Here is a 5,719-nt window from a genome sequence, read left to right on the forward strand (position 1 = left end):
TATGACCTGCTGGTCCCTGCGCTTGCGCAGTGAGGCTGTGTAGTTGGTAACCACACAGCCTTCACTGCCCATGCGCGGGAACCAGTGGAACATAGCTCATGTGCAGTGAAGCTGCGAACTACACAGCCTCACTGCGCATGTGCAGACCCGCAGCCGGACATTTAAAACTACGCATAAGCCCCAATACTATAAGCGCTTGCTGAGATCAATATTCAGATACGTGGCCGGCACCAGCAGGGACTGAATGCGGCACCCGCCCCTGACTGAATGTCAGGCTCACACCCTTGTGACTGAAAACGAGCAGGTAGGACAAAGTATATAAAATGTTATAAAATCATTATATTACCAACAATTTTAATGAAAAAAGCTTGTTAATGATGTACGTTGCATCACTAACAAAGCAATGGGGGCAGTGTAGATAGTAGCTAGGACATGACAGGTTCCCTTAAATGATTTTGACCTCCTGAATTAAAATCTGACAATGAAAATTTTTAATTGTCAGGTTTCTTTGATATCAAAGAGTTTTCTTTTACTGCTACATGTAATTAATGCATTAAAAGTTTCAGAACTTTGAAACATTATTTTTGCAAATTGTCACATCTCCACCAGAACCTGCTCCTGTGACGTCTATCACCAGGCACCACCGTATTCACTCTGTGGGTGGAACTGATGATAGAAATGTCAGAACCAGAGGCTCTCGACGACGGGCTCCCTCCAGCCACTAAGGTTTGAGTGGCTGGGACCTTTAGTGCAGTTCAGACTGGCAATATGGGTGTGTGTGCTCCCTGCTCCAGCCCATTGGAGAGCACCACACCCTACTAAGGCTACCGGCTTGTTTTGGACTAATCTTACGGATCCTGATTTTGCTTTTGATGTGACCTCTCAGGTCTGACCCTGCTTGATGACCATTCCTACCTCTAGGTAGCAGCCCTTCCATGGTAGTATGCCCCTGGGTCATTTTGTAAAACGTGATACCTCTAGAGGGGTTAAAGGGTATTTGGATTTCTCTGGAGTCTGCCCGACGAAGTGGCTTGTGCCAAGCCTGCCTGAGGCAGCCTTTTGAGCCTGTGGCCTCAGGCAGATGTTACACAAATATAAAGATGCAGAATATTTTGTTATGCCAATTTTCTGATATTTATTTAGAGGAAACTAAGCAATAATTCAAATAACTAAAACCTGTCTAAACACTGTTTTGAATTATAAACAGTTAACAGTTACAGAAATTGCACCTAAAAATGTGGTCCTCATTCATTGACTCTTTTTTACTGTCATTTGTACTCCTGCATCGGATCATCACTTACAATTGTCCAACAGTAATCTGCAAGCATTGATGGATTTCATTTTCCTTGATATCTTTTCTCCATAGCCACAATGTCTTGGTGAAATCTCTCACCGTGCTCGTCACTCACTGCTCTGCAGTTTGGTGGAAAAATGTCTAGATGCAAATGTAAGAAATGAATCTTTAAGGACATGTTACAGCCAAGATCCTTATTTGTTTTTAAGAGATTTTCCACCAACTCTTCATAGTTATCTGCTCTTGGGTTTCCCAAAAAATTAGTTACCACTGCTACCCATGCAGAATTTTCCTTGCCCTGCAACAAACGGAGAAACTCCTCATCTTGAAGAATCTTTAACTTTGCTTCACTTAACCTTGGAAATTTATAAATGAGATACTTGGAATGGTTTTGCATTTTTATCGATTGTCTTTACAAAGTTCTTCATTAGACCGAACTTGATATGCAATGGTGGTAACAAAATATTATGTGAGTCACCAAGTGCTGGATTCAGGACATTTTTACTCCCTGGCTGAAGTGAATGGTAGTCTCTTTTATTGTAATGATATTCTCTTGCACTACTGTCCCACTCACATAGAAAGCAGCAGTACTTTGTGTATCCACTCTGGAGACCAAGTAAGATGGCAACCACCTTTAAGTCACGATAGAGGGTCACACATGTTGGTCATAGTTCAGGCACCTCAACAGCTGTTTCATGTTGTCACAGGTTTCTTTCAAGTGGACTGCATAACCAACCGGAATTGAAGGTAGCACATTGAGATTATGGAGCAAGACTGATTTTAGGCTTGTTTTGGATGAATTGATGAAGAGCCATTCATCTGGATTATGACTTACCTACTGAGCTTCCATTAAACTTTTGATGTTGTTGCATGCCACAAGATCGCCGTCCGTGAAGAAGTATTGGACATGATCTTTATCATGGTTGTGGAACAAATAAATCTGAACATCAGTCACTAGGAGATTCCACTGCTGTAGTCGGTAACCTAAGCGCTCAGCCTTACTCTTGGGCAGATCCAAGATCGTTTAGTTCACTTTGTGTTATAAGGTGTGGTTCAGTTGAGGTTGCTGACAGGACGTCTGGGTCGTGAGAGGAGGATGCTTCATGACATCAAGCGCCCTCTTCTTCCTCACTTGACTGAAAATGGCCTGGTGCTTTTGGATGCAGCAGTTCTTCTGTATGTGGTACTGGGCTTATTGCAGATGGAATGTTTTGATGCTGTAAAGTCCACTTATTCTTCTTTGAAACTCTTTTCCTAATGGAGGGCACCATGCGGAAATAGCAATTGGTAGTGTGACCGGTTGGCTCTCTCCAGATCATTGCGACTGCAAAAGGCATAGATTGCCTCTTCCTATGCAACCACTGGGTAAAATGTATGCACATCTATTGCAGCATATGTTGGGAGCCCAACTCTTATCCTGATCTCCTATTCTTCAGGAAAAATACAGGTTGTAGACTTTCCTTATCATGGTAATCAAGTTTTGCTTTTGTGACGCAAAAGTGATTTCTCCAAATATGTAGCAAAAACGATGCGCTTTGTTAATACAAGAACGAGGTATATCTGAAAAACATAGAAACTTGTCAATATGCTAAGAAACAAAGCTAAGAAAAAATAAAACTGTATACCTTACACAGAGAGCATTTATAAAAGTAGCTGATGCAACTGTAATTAGGATTACATCATTGGAGCGGAGTTGGCATTTTTGATTGGTAACCCTAAGATGATAGCATACTGAAGGTTCAATAGACTAAATAGATGATGTAATAGTAACGTAGGTTGAATAAAGACCTAGGTCCATCAAGTTCAAACTTTCTCCCTCAACTGTACTCCCTACACTAACACTACACTAACTTACTGGGACTAGGCCTCACAAATGTATTACTACCATTTTTATTATTGCTGCACTATTACAATTAAAAATGAACCCGTCTATAATTTTTTTAATTAGTTTTAGATTTTGTATTACTCTTATGATTCTAATAATGGTATTACTAAAATCTCTATACCTAAATCTGTTGATCCAGAAGAAGGCAAAAACCCCAGGACACATTCAGCCAATTTGCATCACGGGGAAAAATTCCTTCTTGACCCCGAGAAAAGGCGATCAGTCCTAGAACCCTGCATCAAACCTAATAATGATACTAGTTATGTAATTACTATTACCGTACTAAATGTACTACTATAGGTGTAATATTTTGTCTAATTTAACAGTAACCCACAATGTTATGTGTATTAAGAAAATCTTCCAGCCCTTTTTTGAAAGCTGTTATAGTGTCGGCCATTACTACCTCTTGTGGTCAGCATTCCACAGTCCGACAGCTCTGTCTGTAAAGAACCCTTTCCTGTTTAGGTGCCGGAATCGCCTTTCTTCCACCTGTAATGAGTGCCCCCTGATCCTTAGTATGGTATTTAGAAGGAATTAGTCATGTGCTAGTCCTTTGTACTGACCACACTTATATTTAAACATGTAAATGAGATCCCCTCTGAGGCGTCTTTGTTCTAAGCTAAACTAGCTCAAGTTTTTCAAACTCTCATTATATGAGAGGCCTTCCATCCCTTGTAATAATCTAGTTGCCCGTCTTTGAACTGATTCTAACTTCTGAATATCCTTTTTAAAATATGGAGCCCAAAACTGGATCCCATATTCCAAATGTGGCCTCACCAGTGATTTATAAAGGGATAACAATACGTTCCGATCGCGGGGTTTTATTTCTCTTTTTATACATCCTAAAATCTTGTTTGCTATTGCAGCTGCTGCTCAGCTTACATGTAACCAGAATACCCAAGTCCTTCTCCTGTTCTGTATTCCAGAGTATACTCCCATTTAATGTATATGCAGCAATAGGATTACTCCATCCTAGGTGCATTACTCTATATTTATCTACATTAAATCTCATCTGCCAAGTGTTTGCCCCTTCAGTCATATTATCCAGATCGTTCTGCAATATCGTAATGTCAAGATCAGATTTTAAAATCCTACATAGATGAGCTACTAACAATACAATAATGATGATGAAATAATAAAGATGCAATTTTTCTATAAGTCTGCATGAAAGTTGTGATAAGTAATTACAACCTCCTCTGGATCTTGAAAATTACAGCCAATCAGCAAGTTTAAGTATCATATTCGTTTTCAGCACCACAAAATTAGTTGGGTTCAACTGTTTTCATCTCTGAGCTAATTTGCCTGTAGAACAATGTTATTGGATCGCACTCACTCATTCAATTCTATGGGTCCTTGGAAAAAAATTGGACCGCACTCGGATGATATCCAGTTTTCTCGGATGGGGAGAATACTGTTGTGTGACCCCTCACATAAAAGTGATAAATTAGTTCTGATCCAAAGAATAGACTTTTCTTATGTGAATTTTTTACATTTTGCTACTTACAGTATACAGACAAAAAACACTGTTTTACAGAAAAGTAAGAGAACGGGAGAACCTTCTACCAAGATGCAGCAAATTTATAACACCGAGAGCGCCGGACCACCGGGACTGAGCTCAGGGCAGAGAAATGGGGCTGCAAGGGGGAAACACAATAATGTACACACGGCCCCGCTCTGTAAACCTTGTACACACACGGCTCCGCTTCGTAAACCCTGTACACCTCCGCACAAACATAGCTCTGCTCCGTAAAGCCTGTACACACGCGGCTCCGGTCCATATATGTCGAACACATATGGCTCCACTTCGAACACCTAGTACACACACTGCTCAGCTCCGTACATCTTGTACACGCACGGCTCCGCTCCATACACCTCATACACGCGTGGCTCCGCTCCGCACACCTCGTACACGCGCGGCTTTGCTCCGCACACCTCGTACACGCGCGGCTCTGCTCCGCACGCCTCGTACACGCGCGGCTCTGCTCCGCACGCCTCGTACACGCGCGGCTCTGCTCCGCACGCCTCGTACACGCGCGGCTCCGCTCCGCACGCCTCGTACACGCGCGGCTCCGCACGCCTCGTACACGCGCGACTCCGCTCCGCACGCCTCGTACACGCGCGACTCCGCTCCGCACGCCTCGTACACGCGCGACTCCGCTCCGCACGCCTCGTACACGCGCGGCTCCGCTCCGCACGCCTCGTACACGCGCGGCTCCGCTCCGCACGCCTCGTACACGCGCGGCTCCGCTCCGCACGCCTCGTACACGCGCGGCTCCGCTCCGCACGCCTCGTACACGCGCGGCTCCGCTCCGTACGCCTCGTACACGCGCGGCTCCGCTCCGTGGGCCTCGTACACACGCACGGCTCTGCTCCGTACACCTCGTACACACACGGCTCTGCTACATCCACACTGTAAACCCCTCCTGACCCCACACATAAACTTCACCTCATCCAGCACCATGACAACCAGCACAGCAGAGTCCTGCATCCACTGAGGCCCCTGATCATGTGACCCCTGACTCCTCCCCTCCTGTGACCTC

At 44.0% G+C, this 5,719-nt stretch overlaps 1 long non-coding RNA gene across 1 annotated transcript; it reads right to left on the reverse strand.

Moving 5' to 3' along the window:
- Positions 1 to 1,110: 1,110 nt before the first annotated feature.
- On the reverse strand, positions 1,111 to 5,713 carry LOC141271821 (uncharacterized). Its single transcript, XR_012321935.1, has 2 exons — positions 5,626 to 5,713; positions 1,111 to 2,854 (listed from the first exon to the last, which is right to left on the reverse strand). It is a non-coding gene; the product is annotated as an uncharacterized lncRNA (long non-coding RNA).
- Positions 5,714 to 5,719: the final 6 nt, after the last annotated feature.

The sequence above is a fragment of the Phyllobates terribilis genome, unplaced genomic scaffold, assembly GCF_046119375.1.
Source record: "Phyllobates terribilis strain yellow unplaced genomic scaffold, ASM4611937v1 Scaffold_5__5_contigs__length_657084704, whole genome shotgun sequence".
Taxonomy (NCBI): domain Eukaryota; kingdom Metazoa; phylum Chordata; class Amphibia; order Anura; family Dendrobatidae; genus Phyllobates; species Phyllobates terribilis.